The sequence below is a fragment of the Caretta caretta genome, chromosome 14 (genome assembly GCF_965140235.1).
Source record: "Caretta caretta isolate rCarCar2 chromosome 14, rCarCar1.hap1, whole genome shotgun sequence".
Lineage (NCBI taxonomy): Eukaryota > Metazoa > Chordata > Testudines > Cheloniidae > Caretta > Caretta caretta.
The window spans coordinates 20,590,818-20,606,560 of NC_134219.1; the positions used below are offsets into that span (position 1 = coordinate 20,590,818).

A 15,743-nucleotide genomic window follows, 5' to 3' on the forward strand; every position below is an offset into this window, starting at 1 on the left:
GATTGAACTCACAACCCCGGGTTTAGCAGGCCAATGCTCAAACCACTGTGCTATCCCTCCCCCCAAGGTGAGTGGCAGAGGCTTCGGGAGCTGAGAGTTTGCCTCGGACCTCAGGGACACAGCGTGAGGCACCATCCCAGGCATTTCTATGCAAGGAGCAGAACTGGGTTTACTTGGGGTGGGGAGTGTATTGAGAGCATCTCAGGGGTCTGTAGAGATGTATTGCCCTGGTTAGCAAGTATGGCCTTGCTGTGAGTAGGATTTGAACCTGTGCAGGGAAACCCTATTGGATTTCTAGTCCAACACCTTAACCACTCGGCCATCACAGCTGTGAGCCCCATCAAAATTTGTGCTATATTTTTCAAGTAATTTTGCTGCCTTAAACAAGGGCCAGAGTGAAATAGTGTTCTGTCCTTATATTAAAAAAAGTTACCAATCAGAATCCAAACAGCAGTCAAGCACCATGTTTCAGAACAGCAAAGCAGTTAGTTCTTTACGTTACATTGTAAATACACTTCTACTGGAGACTCGGTTACAGCAGTCATTCCTGACACAGGTAAAGCATGGCTTAATTTTGTCATGTAGACAGGACCTTAACCATGTCCCTGAACCACAATAGATCCTTTGATTCTCCAAGGCTTTAGGATGGGTCAGGGACATAGTCAAGATCCCATGTATGCTACAAAGATGGTGCCACATTTGGCCCGTATCTGGGGACAACCATGTTGTAAAGGGGTCACAAACATGCTTTTATTTGTAGTTTTAAGTAGGGCTTGAGTGTATTAATGCTTGGCTCCCTGCGACAACTACACAGCGGTTGTCTCCTACCCAGCTGCATTTCTACCGGAACCATGTATTCCTGCTAGAGCTTGTCAGCTGATACCAGTCACTGGCCAACTCGTGCCATGATTCAGTTGTACAGAAGGAGACAACTCAAGAACCCTGAGGCTCTGTTCCTGCCCACTTGCTGTTCCCGTAGAAGGTTTGATGCCCCTAATGAAGCACCAAAGCCAAGCTGGGTCCACACTTGTACTGCTGCCATTTCAGGACATCATCCAGGGGGGAGCCATCACAGTCTGAGCCTGAGAATAACCATGCGGCTTATGCCTCCAGTGTTTGAGTTGTTCGGAAAGGATGAGTGGACAAGATAGTTATTGTGAGAAATCTGGAATTGCTTGGGGGGATAATAACCTGCTGCTTGCTCCTTCAGGATCCAAGGTAGTGAGTGGGTAGTGAGTGGGGAGACTAGGTGGCTCTCTTCCTCCTAGGCCATTGTTTGTTTATGAAAAATGGATTACCAGCTCCGATTCCTGCCACTGACTCCACTCCTTCTGGGTTTCTCTGCTTTGCGGTCACATTTTGCAGACATCTGGATTCAATAACCCAGTTGATACAGCCCATAAAATTAGAAGAAACTGAACACTCCAGAAGGCAGAGGTCAGTGAGTGATTCATCCCCATGTAATGTGTTGGGGCTGAAGTGCTCTGTGATTAGCTAACAGACTGCGTGGGGTTCTGGAGGGTGTTGTGGTGCTGAGGAGCCGCTAGCCCGGCCCATGTCTCTGAGCTCAGTGAGGAGAAATGGGAAAGGAGGGGGAGGCCATCATTTCTTTAAGAGTTTCCCTGACCTTGGAGAGTAGCAATGGGGACCAGCATAGTTATAATTATAACTCTCGGCACTTCTATAATATTCTTTATCCAAAGATCTCTATATAAGCTTGCTGGAGGAATGAAGGTCCAGTGGTTAAGGTGCTAGCCTGGGACACAGGAAACCTGGGTTTGCTTCCTCTGCCATAGTCTACTTGTGTGACCTTGGGCAAATCACTTAGGGTGGGATCCACAAAGGGACTTAACATTGTTAACAAATGTTGCAACATTGAGTGTCCTAGCACCTAGAAAACCACAGGGACAACCGCACAATCCACAAAGCTGAGTTAGGCCCCTAAGTGCCCTATACAATGGACAGGGGGGAGAGAGGCGCTTAAGAATGTGATCCACCCAAGCCAGCATGCGAGGCGAGGAGCCACCTCAGCTAGCCAATGGGATATGCTAATGGCAGGTGTGTGTGCTAACCCCGGCCCCTATCTCAGAGACAGGCACCAAAGTCCAGGCTGCAGAGAGGCAGCCATCTGTACTTAGCGATCCATGAACGGGAACCTGGAGCAAGGCAGCTTAGGCACCTAAGCCACTTCTGGAGGGAATGAGTTTGGCACCAACCACATTCCACACATAAGAGCAGCAGGAGGAGGTGGTGGTGCTGCTGCCACCTACCTTGTAACTTTTAGCTTAGTGGTTAAAGCCTTTGCCTGGGATGTGGGAGACTCAGGTTCAGTTCCCCCGCCCATTTCTGCCAGAGTGGGAGAAAGGATTTGAACAGGGTTCTCTCACCTCTCAGGAGAGAGCTCTCACCACAGAGTATGGGATAGTCTGATGTGGGGCTCCCTCACCCTCTCCTATGAAGCTGTCCCACTGTGGATAAATAATGGAAGAGTGATTGGAGCAGGGGGACTGGAGCCTGGGTCTCCCATGTTGGTGCCCTAACCGCTGGACTGCGGAGTCATTCTCACTTGCTCTCTGGCATGGCAAGTGAGTTTAGGTGCCTATAGGGTTTGTTGGCAGTTTTGTGGATCATAGTGCCTAAGACTCCTTGTGGATCTGGGCCTTAGTTTCTCTGTGCCTCAGTTGCCCACCTCCAAAATGGGGATAATAGCACTGCTCAGATAATGTTAATGGTGGCCTGCCACAGGGTAGCTGGTCTCTGTGGATTGACTGAACCCAGTGCCCCTGGACTGGAGCAGGTGAGCCCAGTTCAGCCAATTCAAGAGGGCTGGGCAACATCTGGGCCTATAAAGGGCTGCTGGAAGGAGGAAAGACTGAGAGAGGCTGAGCCCTGGGGAGAAAGCCACAGTGGAGTGGAGCTAACTCCTGTGGTGGGTCCCTGGAACAAGGGGCTCTATGGCTGCTGCTCCAGGAGGGGAACAGAGCTGATGGAGGCTGCCAGGGGCTGTAGGGTTGTCAACTTTCTAATCGCACAAAACCAAATACCCTAGTCCCACCTCTTCCCTGAGGCCCTGCCCCCCCATTCACGACATTCCCCCTCCCTCAGTGGCTCACTCTCCCCCACCGTCACTCACCATGACTGGGCTGGGGCAGGGGGTTGGGGTGCGGGAACGGCTGAGGGCTCCACATAGGGGTGCGGGCTCTGGGGTGGGGCTGGGGATGAGGGGTTTGGGGTACAGGAGGTGGCTCCAGGTTGGGGGGTGGGGCTGAGGGATTCGGAGTGCAAGAATGATTTGGAGTAATTTAGTTGGGGTTGGTTTTCCTTTGAGCAGGGGGTTGGGCTAGATGACCTCCTGAGGTCTCTTCCAACCCTAATCTTCTATGATTCTATAAGGGGGCTGTGGGTTGAGGCAGGGGGTTGGGGTCTGGGAGGGCGTATGGGTTCTGGGCTGGGGGTGTGGGGTCTGGGCTGGGGCTAGGGATGAGGGGTTTGGAGCGCAGGAGGGGGCTTCAGGCTCGGGGTGTGGCGCCAAGGGATTTGAACTGTGTGAGGGGCTGCGGGTTGAGGCAGGGAGTTGGGGTGCAGGAGGCAGTACAGGCTCTGGGCTGGGGGTGTGGGCTCTGGGGTGGGGCCAGGGATGAGGGGTTCAAGGTGTGGGAGGGGGCTCTAGGCTGGGGCAAAGGGTTGGGGTGCAGGACTGGGTATGGGCTCTGGGCTGGGGGTGCAGGCTCTGGGCTGGGGCGGGGGATGAGGGGTTTGGAATGCAGGAGGAGGCTCCGAGTTTGGGGGGGGGGGGCTCGGGGTTGCGGCACGGGCTTACCTTGGGTGGCTCCTGGTCTGTGAAACTCGGGGAGGCGGGGGGTGTAAACCTGAACAAGCAGAAATTAAACAAAATTCACCCAAGCCTTTGTTCTTGGAAGCTACCAAGCTTCGCATGGCTTTACCTGATGAAGTTAAACCCAGCTGCAATACTGCTAATGACAAGTGTTCAAAAAGCATCAGTCACCCTTCCCCTCCCCCCAATCCTGGATATTTGGCTTAAAAAATCATGAGATTTAAAACATGGTTCTTTTTAATTACCTTCTGTTTATTGAGCCTTTAGGGTACTCTCTTGGGTCCCATTTTCAAGCTTTTTCTCTGCAACCAAGAGGGCTGATGGGAGTTGTAGTCTCCCGTGCTGCAGATCTGTCACAATTTTGCAACTGTCTGCGGTATGTTTGGGGGAACATATTGTATGAGGTTTACATATCACTGTGGACTTGTATGTATTATTGTGTTTTACCGATGTGGGAGGGTAACCACAGCTCTGTCAGGAGTTAAAACAGTGGGGAGTGATTATGTCAATCACTCGCATTGTAAACACCTCCGGAGAAGTACCATTCTCTGGGGAAGTTTGCATATTCTGGTTCAGACTGGATTTCCAGTGACTACGGAGACCAAGAAAGGGCTTTTGGCATTAGAAGGCTGCATTTAAACTGACTCGGGACCTTTTTTCGGATCCAGCAAATGGACAGGAGCCGCTGTCCAAGGGCCCCAACCCTTGCAGAAGTGCTGGAAAGTCTTTCACCTGGTAGGGCCCCATCAAACTGATGGGTGACTTCTAGTAAGCTTTAGCATGCATATAGGAATGTCTATTGATTTTTTTTTTAACATGTTTTCTCTGTAAAGCTTTCACCTTAGGAATAAATGTGCTTGCTTAAAAAAAAGCTGGTAGCTTGTAGCTGCTGGCCTATGCTGTTGGTAGCCCTCTGAGAGAAAGCAAAGAGCAGGTGCTGGGAATATCGCAGTGTAAGGCAGTGTACAGCCTCTGTGGATGAGGGGAAAGCAGTGGACATGTTGTTCCTTGACTTTAGCAAAGCTTTTGACACAGTCTCCCGCAGTATTCTTGCCAGCAAGTTAAAGAAGTATGGGCTGGATGAATGGACTATAAGGTGGATAGAAAGCTGGCTAGATTGTCGGGCTCAATGGGTAGTGATCAATGGCTCCATGTCTAGTTGGCAGCCGGTATCAAGTGGAGTGCCCCAAGGGTTGGTCCTGGGGCTGGTTTTGTTCAGTATCTTCATAAATGATCTGGAGGATGGTGTGGATTGCACCCTCAGCAAATTTGCAGATGACACTAAACTGGGAGGAGAGGTAGATACACTGGAGGGTAGGGATAGGATACAGAGGGACCTAGACAAATTGGAGGATTGGGTCAAAAGAAATCTGATGAGGTTCAACAAGGACAAGTGCAGAGTCCTTGCACCCATGCACCGTTACAGACTAGGGACCGAATGGCTCGGCAGCAGTTCTGCAGAAAAGGACCTAGGGGTTACAGTGGACGAGAAGCTGGATATGAGTGTGCCCTTGTTGCCAAGAAGGCCAATGGCATTTTGGGATGTATAAGTAGGGGCATTGCCAGCAGATCGAGAGACGTGATCGTTCCCCTCTATTCAACATTGGTGAGGCGTCATCTGGAGTACTGTGTCCAGTTTTGGGTCCCACACTACAAGAAGGATGTGGAAAAATTGGAAAGAGTCCAGTGGAGGGCAACAAAAATGATTAGGGGACTGGAACACATGACTTATGAGGAGAAGCTGAGGGAACTGGGATTGTTTAGTCTGGGGAAGAGAAGAATGAGGGGGGATTTGATAGCTGCTTTCAACTACCTGAAAGGGGGTTCCAAAGAGGATGGATCTAGACTGTTCTCAGTGGTAGCAGATGACAGAATGAGGAGTAATGGTCTCAAGTTGCAGTGGGGGAGGTTTAGGTTGGCTATTATGAAAAACTTTTTCACTAGGAGGGTGGTGAAACACTGGAATGCATTACCTAGGGAGGTGGTGGAATCTCCTTCCTTAGAAGTTTTTAAGGTCAGGCTTGACAAAGCCCTGGCTGGGATGATTTAGTTGGGGATTGGTCCTGCTTTGAGCAGGGGGTTAGACTAGATGACCTCCTGAAGTCCCTTCCAACCCTGATATTCTATGATTCTATGAAAGCCCCCAGTTAAGAGTGAGAGAGATGTGCATCTCCACCGAAGCCTTAAGTAGGTGTCCTCAAGGGCCCATGGAGGGGGAGTACGGTGCAGTTACTCTGAAACTGTGACAACAAAAGGAGGGCAAACTAAATTGATGCCCGTGGCCCACTGTGAAGGACCAGGGCAGGACCCCCCGTTCCAGCATAGCCAAAGGTGAACTCAAACACAGCACTGTGATCATGGCAAATCCCAAAGGGACATAGCCTCCTTGCAGATTGAGTGCCACCCAGATAAATCTCTAGGTCTGGAAGGTGTTATAAGTGCAAACAAATATAAAAGGAGAGCTGGCTGAGAGTTGTGAGCAATGGGAATATGATTGTTTGTACATGTATAACTCTTTGAGGCCCCAGTTGAGATCGGGTTTCACCCTGTGAGATGTTATCCGTTCACATTGGAGGAGACTGCTTCTGTCCCAAAGAGTGTATAGCCTAAATGGACAGTGGGGAGGAGGAAGGAAGTATTATTCCCATTTTGTAGATGGGAACTGACGCACGCAGAGAGACAGGGCACATCTACACAGCACTCAGCAGGTGCGATTGCAGCGTGGGTAGATGTACTAACTAACTCGCTAACAATAGCTGCCTATAGCAGCACAGGCTAGCCACTCTGTGACCGTCCTGCTTAAGGCCCTCAGTGGCTTGTCTTGGCTACACTGCTATTTTAAAGTGAGCGAACTTGAGCAGGCCTACCTGAGCTGTACCGAGTGCAGTGTTGTCAGACCCTCAGTGGCTTGCCCCAGGTCACGCAGAAAGTCCGTGTCTGAGCCAGGAATTGAACCCAGCCCTCCTGAGTCCCAGTGCAGTCAGTGCCTTAACCCCAGAGCAAAGGCTACTCCACCCACTTGTTTGTTGGGCATGTCTGGAGGGCAGTACCAGTTATGATGCCCTGGAATGCCTTAGTTTTCTGCACCAAATGCCTGCCCTGGTCACTGACGCTAATTAAATCGGCTATGTACGGGACAGTTCAGCCCACCTACCCAGCTGTATGGGCTTTACCGCAAGACAGTCACCTGACCAGAAATTCATTACGAAGCCCCTGGGAGCTGAGCTGATGCAGAAGCATAGGCATCTAATGCAACAGACTAGAAATAATGACCCTTTGAACTGGGTCTTTCTGCCTGAATGAATTTGGCCTCTCAGTGGACGAGTCCTTGCCCCATCCTTTCATCTTTCATCGCATTATCAAATGGAAATAATTGACCTGGGCCAGAGATCGCTGGGGTGAGTGAAAGGGGACTGACCAAGGTGTTTTAAGTCAGTGGCTCTCAACCTTTCCAGACTATTGTATCCCTTTCAGGAATCTGATTTGTCTTGCGTATCCCCAAGTTTCACCTCACTTAAAAATTACTTGCTTAAAAATCAGACATAAAAATACAAAAAGTGTCCCAGCATGCTATTTCTGACAAATTGCTTAAGTTCTCATTTTTACCATATAATTATAAAATAAATCAGCTAAAATATAAATTTTGTACTTACATTTCAGTGTATAGTATATTGAGCAGTATAAACAAGTCATTGTCTGTATGAAATTTTAGTTTGTACTGACTTCACTAGTGCTTTTTATGTAGCCTGTTGTAAAACTAGGCAACTATCTAGATGAGTTGATGTACCCCCTGGAAGACCGCTGTGTACCCCCAGGGATACATGTACCCCTGGTTGAGAACCACTGCTCCAAGTTGCTTCCTGCTCATTGTGTTCAACATGGCTCTCCACTCTGTGCCTGGCAAACCCCTCCCTCTTCCCAGTGCCTCCAGCACAGTGAATCTACAGCCACTGATGCCGCCAGCTGACTAGTGCAATGAAAAGGGGCGTTTAGCTTCTGTGTGGCTGGCCTGCAATGAAGGCACTCATGTTGCAAACATGCAGCTGCCTTGCTTTAGCTTTCAGTGCCCTGTCTGGCTTCCTGTTACATTTAGAATAGCAGGTATTGGATAGGAAAGGGAGGCCATCAAAGCTAGGTCTGATGAAATGTACGGCTGCTGGTAAAGCCGTTAGCAAGGGAAAACAGGCTTAAAAGTATGACACTGCAGCTTAGGCATGGGTTTCCCCTTGCAGTTTGTCACTGAGTCATTCCTCTGGGTCATTGTCATGAGAAGGTTACTGGAAAGGAGTGAGATTTGAAAGGTGTTCTGGTCCACTTGATTCCTGGAAGGAGTCCTGGATCCTTCTGCCAAGAATGTCAGCGCCCCACCCCCACACCTGCAAGTTTCTCCATGGTCACTGGCAGAACCATACAGCCCCTGATGAATGCAGCTTTTGGGGTGGGTGATGGGGAGAGAGAGAACCTGGACTCTGAGCTAGCAAGGCCCCAGCCCTCTGAGGTGTCTGAAGGCAAACACCAGACAATTGGGGTGCATACGTTTAAAAGCAAAGGGTTGGCTGGGCAGCCTCGAAGCTCTGTGCCCTGACCAAATAGGAGAGCCATGCTTGGAATCTCAGACCTTGCTTTGAGTTCTCTGAGCTGCTACGGGTTGGGAATTCTGCAGCGGTGGCAATTTCTGTTCCTCTTGCTCAGTGATGATGCCTCTTACCTGTTGGGAAAGGGGAATCAATGCAACCCTTCCAGCAGAGGGACAGTCCTGGTGACAGTGATCGTTAGAGGTGGGCAAAAAATATCCGGTGAATAGTAAGCTTGCCAGAAATGCATTTCTCAGGACACCAAAACTGTTTGTGAATTCGGGTTGAAGTCAGTGAATAGTTTCAGCCAAAATTTTTTTTTGTTTTGGAAATGTCAAAATGTTTCATTTGACCCAAATGAAATGTTTTCACTTTTTCATTTTGATGAGAAAATATGAAAAGTAAAATCAATTTTTTTGGTTTAGCCACCAAACTGAAAAATTAACAATTCATTCAGCTCTAATGATGATATTTTTAATCTTTACTTCATAAAGCCTCTTCCATGTTTATTTCCCCACCAAGCATGCTACATGCAATATCAAACAACTGAATTCTTTGCTGATGCAGTAATGTTTTTCTGTTGCCCCGTGTCTGAGATAAGGATCCCTACAGCCAGGCCAGACTTCCTGGGTGAGTTGTTTTATGGATAATAGTATGTGGTTCCCTAGTGAATGTAGCTATTTATAGCTCTGACAACAAGGAGTGAGGGAACGCTGCTGTTAGAAACAGGCATCTAGTCGTGCTCAGCAAGCCCTAATAAATCAGAAACCTTTCCTCCCCTCAAATCTCTAGCCTAGGTGAAGTTGTTAATCTCATGGCCTGTGACACACTCTTTCACACCCACCCGGCCAAATCCCTTGCTTTGCTGCCAGGCAGTTTGCTGACAGCTTGCAGTGTTTACACTGGAACACCTGAGAGCTGTAAACAGCACTGGCTCCAGTTCTCCCACAGGAATCTAGCCTCCTTGGCTGTGTCCACACTGAGCTTGTTGTGAAAATCTTCCCCCACCATTGCACCAGTGCAGCTAGGCCGGGGCTGCATGTGACATCTAGCTAGCAGGCTGGTGGGTGTACTATGCTAGCACTCCCTGTGTTGCTGGAATTAGTGAGATGGCCCTTGTGCTACAACAATGGTGGGAGACTTTCACGAAACACGAAGTGTAGACAGGGCCCTAGAGAGTTGGAACCAATGGAAAGAGAGTCTTTTGCAGTGAGTGTTGCAAAGAGGACCCTCCCAATTGTAATTTGATGGAAGGTGCTGGGGGGATGGTTCTATAATCTGAAAATCTGATCATGATTCTTAGCGCTGGTGCATGCTGTTGGGCTGAGCACTCTTGAACCAGTAATCTTCTACATGCAGAACACTGCTTGTGCAGACAGGTGCTGCCTTGCAAGGAACCCCTCAGTCTGGGCCTGGAGGTGCCCCATTGTGCTGGGGGCTGCACAAATAAGAGTGAGAGGCAGGCCTTGCCCCATCGTTTTTATGATCTAAATACACAAGATGGACAAAGAGTGAGAGCGGAAACAGAAGATCACACAGTAGGTGAGTGGGGATGGAATGGAACCCAGCTCTGAGTCCCAGTTCTCTGCGAAATCCACTGACTTGTGCTGCCTCTGAGCAGCTTGGTTTCCTAATTCAGCCCTCGGCCGGCTAAGAAGGGTTGTCTACTCCTGGTGATGGTTTTTGTGATGTGGGACCCTCCTCCCCTGGGAACAGCGCTCAGGCCAGGTTATCTAGCTGCCAGCAGATGGGAACAGCTTTTGGTTATTACTGACCAGGGCTGGATTGAAACTGCTGCCTACCATTTGTTTGTGAGGATGAAATGTTGGCTTTCCATAAAGCTGATAAAAACAACATGCCTGGAATGTTTCCCCTAATGCATCACCACCCTGTAACACCATTCAAATCCTGAGGACATACCAGCGGGTCCTGTTCAGTGCATATATAGAGGGATGTTAGTCTCTCTGTAGTTTGCTTCTCTTTGTAAAATGGATTTTGATCCCCTCCAACGTTGCCAAAAGCAAACTGACAAGTGTGATCAAAGCCAAGGCTAGATATTTTCTGGAAGGCTTGGTGTGAACTGGACTGGGCATTTAGGAGGCTTGTGAGGCCCAGTCATTGAGCTGGGTTTCATTTCTGCGATACCTTTTGTTTGGCTCATCAAGTCTCCAAAGTAACTTCACTTTGCAACTCCAAACTCTTAATATGTTAGATTTGATGAGTTCTTGTTCTTGTAACTAGTTTAGAGAGGCTTGTTTTGTTATTAATACCATTATACATATTCAAAGTCTGCATCGGGGCCATGAATGACCTGTGATGCATGCACGTGGGCAATGAGTGCATGCATCTGCCATGCCAACTTAAATATGGCTGCATACAGAGGCGTTTTAGGAGCTCCAAAGGGAGAAGAAACAGCCTGGGGAGCTCCTAAGAAGTACATGGTTCTGATATAGTGGTTGGGGGGTCTCTACTAAAATACCTCCTACTCTTATTCTTCTCTCCTGGCCTATAGCAATGAGCACTAGAAACCAGGAAGGTCTGGAGTTCTGTTTGCTCCTTTTTCACTGCCCTGCAAATGGTATTTAGTTAGGCCTCTTAATAGGCCTCTTGAGGTGATCAGATATCCTGATCCTCATTTCACTGGTGAGAAAACTGATGCACAGGAATGTTAAGTGACTTGCCCAGGGCTCCATATTGAGTTAGGCCCAAATCCTCAAAGATATTTTGGTGCCTAACTCCCATTCATTTCAATGGAAGTTAGGAGCCTAAATACCTTTGAGGATCTGGGCCTAAATGTCTAAATCAGCACTGCAACCCAGGTCTCCTGCCTGCTAGCCATGTGCTTCATGCACTAAACCAAAGTGCTCCCCAAGCAAGTCACTCAGACCCAAACTGTAAAATGTGGCTGCTGATTTTGGGTACATACTCTGAGATAACTTGGGCCTGCCTTTTTGGAGCCGCTGCATACCTGCAGCTCCCACTGACTACTGCTGGCGTCAGGGGTGTTTAGCGCTGATGAAGAACCAGGCCCAAAGGGTCTCATGCTGGGCACCCCAAATCAATGGCTGACAATGAAAATGTTGGCCTTCTGTTCTTTTGACTCAGTTTCCCCATCTGTAGAGTCTGGCAAGTTGCAAATACTTTAGAGGATGAACAATAGCAGCAGGAGTAAAAGCAACCATGCTGAGTGAGGCACAGAAAGGAGACACACCCACTAAAGTAGGGGGAGGGAAAGTAAATCAGATGGAAAACAAAACCCTTTCAGTTTCCATAATTAATAGTGTTAAAAGTAAAACACAACAACAGACAAACACCCACAAAGCTCACAGAGGGGCAAGAGTTCAATTTGGCCATTCTCTCAGTTCCCCATATGCTGGGTTTTATCCGCCCTGATCTCAATGGAGGGGCAAAGATCTGTGTTTTTAATACCCATTTGTCCTGTAGGGAACTGGGGCAGATAAGCTGACCCACCTTTCTGCAAAGGGACACAGTGCCGCTCTTGCACAAGAGAAGATGGCCACTCAAACAGACCGTTCTGTGGCAAACTTAGTAAATCAGAGGAGCCTTTTGTGTCTTGGGTCGTGGAGGAAGTCAGCCCTGGGGGGAAGGAGAAATTAATTAGACTGAATAAATCACATAGCAGGGCTTGCTGGTAACTAGCTCAAACAGAGAGCAGCAGCTGTGTGATGCTATACTCCACAGAACTCCAACAAGATGCCTTCCTCTGGTTCCCAGTGGAAAGGTTAGAGGTGATGTTGCCCTGAAACGCTATTTGGAAGATAGTGCTGGTGCGCTCTGACTTAGTACTGATGACCCTTTAAACAGAGTGCAGGGGTGGGATGGCCTTTGCATTCAGGGGGTTTGAATTATTTCTTTGCCCAGTCAGGGCCAGGGGACTCCCAACAGGTGCCAGTCTACCGAGGGGAGACTAACCAGACTGGTACAGAACGGACCAAGGGAGGACTAAAGGGAAACTGAGGCTGCAAAGATTAGCAATATCTTAAAGGAACATGAGCAGTGTAGTTTTAAGGATGGCTCCCTGAGGGTTTAGCTACAGCATCATGTGCCAGGCAAATGTCACTTAACCTTGGTCTCAGTCCTGAGCTTTCAGGAAGTGCTCAGCGTCTGGAAGGATCAGGCCCTTGGTTCTCAAATATTTTGTTTGCATCTGTATTCATCCCCATGCGACCCCCATTCATTACCAGTGTGATTAGTGCCATGGGGGAGGCTGGCCTCTGACACCTGAGCGGGAGCCATGCGTGGCCCTTTAATAGCTGCAAGGGGAGAGAGACGCATCAATGTGCTTTTGAGAGTCCTCCCCATTGTGTGCAAAGGCCAGTGATTTCTGCACAGGCTGAGTCACTAGGACATCATGCGTGTGGGCCAGCTCCCCGACAGAGACACATGGGAGATGTGGTTTTGTGCCCTGGGTCTGATCCAAGAGCTCTGGCCCAATTCTAGCTTCTGAGCTCCTAGGGTGTGGTGCAGAGAAAGAGGCTGTCAGCTTCTGAATCACACTTTGGCTTTGTGCAGCTGAACCACAATGCACCCCAGAGCTGCGCAGCTGGCATTTGCAGCAGAATTAAAAATATATATATTTATTATCTCTCCTCCCCCCGCCCCCCGAGCTCTGAAAGCAAAGGGGAGATCAAGAGTTTCACACAGGATCCGGTTTCAAGCAAATGTTTTCTGCAAAGCTAACTTAAAATACTGCCTCTTACTGTGTCCACTCAAATGAGTGTTCTAGAAGTCAGGGCTATTGTAACACACCAGAAAATCACTGACATTGGAGCGCAGGAGGCATCCATCTGTCTATCAAGTAATCAGAGTCTACAGCATAGGTGATGGACCTCACTGTGCGGGGGGTACTACCGCACTCCCTGGCTTGAAGTGGTTTCCATCATAGACAGGGTTTACAGTTTGGTTCAATGGCTCTCAGTATCCCCACTATAAACATTGTTCCAGCACCCTGGGTCTACAGAGAGAGTCCATGGAAGCCCAGTGGTTACAGCAAGAGCCTGGGGATCTTGTCAGGACTCTTGAAGAGCTGAGTGAACTTTTTTTCAACCAAAACTTTTTTTGGTGAAAAATGCAGATTCAGCAACACCAAAATGACTTTTCCTTTTGAAAATTCCTTCACATTTTTTTTAATTTTGTTAATAATGCTCAAAATCTAAATAAAACCTTTTGTTTGACCCAAAACAAATTCCTTCTGACTTTTCAGTTCACCAAAATTTTTGAAAAATGTTTGATTCAACCTAAAGGAATTTTTTTTTTAATTTAATTTTTTGGAACTGCTGGCAAACTGAAACATCTGTTGTTTGTACAGCTCTGCTCTTGGATTCTTTTCCCAACTCTTCTACAAACTCCTTGTGACGTTGTGCAAATTGCTTAAACCTGTCAGAATGATGGACCCTGGCCCAAAGAACTTACAATCTAAAAGTTGTTTTCTGCTTTATAGAGGCCCGTGTTCTTTGAGGGGTCCCAGTGCAGCATCCACAAACAACCACTTGAACTGCTTGGGAATTTTTTTCCCTCTGGGAAAAAATTGAGTTTTTTTAAAAAATTGTTCGTCAACATTTTTCTTTGAAATTTTTTTCAAACACAAAACCACCAAATCTCAAATGTTTGATTTGAAAACCAAAACTATTCTGGTTGAAATTTGGGTAGAGACCGACTTACTATGTTTGTAAGTGCCTGGCACAGTGGGGTCCAATCTGGTCGTGGCCTTTAGAAGTGACTGCAATACAAATATTAATAACCATTTTTGCTAATGAAGGAGCTAGTCTGGACTTGAACTGATGGGATGGAGGAGGGAGATTCTACAGGCCCACTGGCAAGCCTCCCAGCCAGCCAGCAGCCAGCCCTCCCATGCTGTTATAAGATTAGAACCTTTTGGCTGCGGCCTTCACTAGTTTTGTTGCTCTCAAGTTGCGAATATGTTGAGAATGTGGTGAGCAGCGAAAGTTCCAGGGAACATTCTTTCTCTGAACTGTTCCATTTGTGTCTAGGGACATGGAGGTTTCATCTTGCATATTAAATCTCAAAGCAGAGCGTATAAGAGGGTGATGCACCACAGCCGTTTTCAGAGCTCTACATATTTCAGGCCTTGTTGGAGCTTTTTAAACGTTCAATGTCTGAATGGACGCAAACCCGTAAATCATGGGGTATTGTTTCTGTTTCCTGTTTGGATGAGTGTTCGCTCTAGTTCGAGGCCATGTCTACATCAGAGTTTTCTGCACTGGTGTAACTACAGCGGTGTAGCTGAACCAGTGCAAGGCAAACTACGCTGTTGTGAAAAGTGGCGTGCACACGGTGCACTTGTTGAGTTCAGCTTGATTTCAAACTGGGGTGAGTTGCACCCAGGGCAAGTCACTTTTTACCCACTTGCAGTGTGCCTAACACCAAAGTTTGAACTTTGCACAAGTGCAGCTATGTCACTGTAGTCCTGCTGGTGCAGACAAGGCCTAGGAGTCAGGCTTCTGGTGTGAATGCTCATGCTAGTGCTGTGTGTATTTGTTACTGTACTTTTGTTTTCATGAAAGCTTTACGGTCCAGTATAATGAGGGTCCCTGACATTGCAAAGCTCGGGGACGGAGTAAAGTCCCTTGGTCAGTTGGAAAGTCTCATGGCCTAGCCATTTTTATCCTCTGATTCACGGTAATTATCCAAGTAAGAACATCAGGTGAGAATTTGTCGCAGCAAATCATCCATGGCAGAGAAGCCCTCAGTTCAGGAGAGATGTTTGATGCTGCAGAAGTTGTCACTGTAGCCTCAGATGTGCCAGGTCTGAATCTCTTTCCTTCTGGGCTAAATTATGTCCGCGCCATTTTGGGCCTTCTCCCAATGAGACTGGTACGGATAGACGTGGTAGAGACCAACTTTGGGAAGTCTGCATTACTACAAAGCCCTGTTCCACTGGCAATCCATGCACCCCAGTGGTACAAGGGAGATTGGGGGGCAGGCATGGGTGAGCTGGGGGATCTGTGACTAGCTGGATCCATTGGCCATTCTCCCCAGCAGGGGAGAACACACTGGCCATGGGAGACGCAGCAGCTCTGCAACTGGTCTACAGCGAGAGGACTGCTCCCCCGGTGATCCCCAACACACAGGCCAGTCAAGCTGCAGACTGGTTCCAGGATTTAACCTTTTGAGTCTCATCAGTCCTGGATTGGCAGGAGGATTGAGAAATGGACCACAGGATAACCTGATAAAACTAGTTCAGAGTCTACCACCTATGATTCAGCGCCCTAAGGATGGAGACCTGAGGCCCAGGGGCACAATCCCTGTTGTCTCTAAACCATGCCCAGGCTCTTGGATTGTCAGATGATACA

General features: G+C 48.2%; 1 protein-coding gene and 1 non-coding gene across 3 annotated transcripts in view; one reads left to right on the forward strand and one right to left on the reverse strand.

The window, feature by feature from the left end:
* TRIM16 (tripartite motif containing 16) overlaps positions 1–15,743 on the forward strand; it is a 113,952-nt gene that overhangs the window by 41,390 nt on the left and 56,819 nt on the right. The gene's annotated exons all lie outside the window — the stretch shown is intronic.
* Positions 248–329, reverse strand: TRNAS-AGA (transfer RNA serine (anticodon AGA)). The gene has a single exon. It is a non-coding gene; the product is annotated as a tRNA-Ser (tRNA).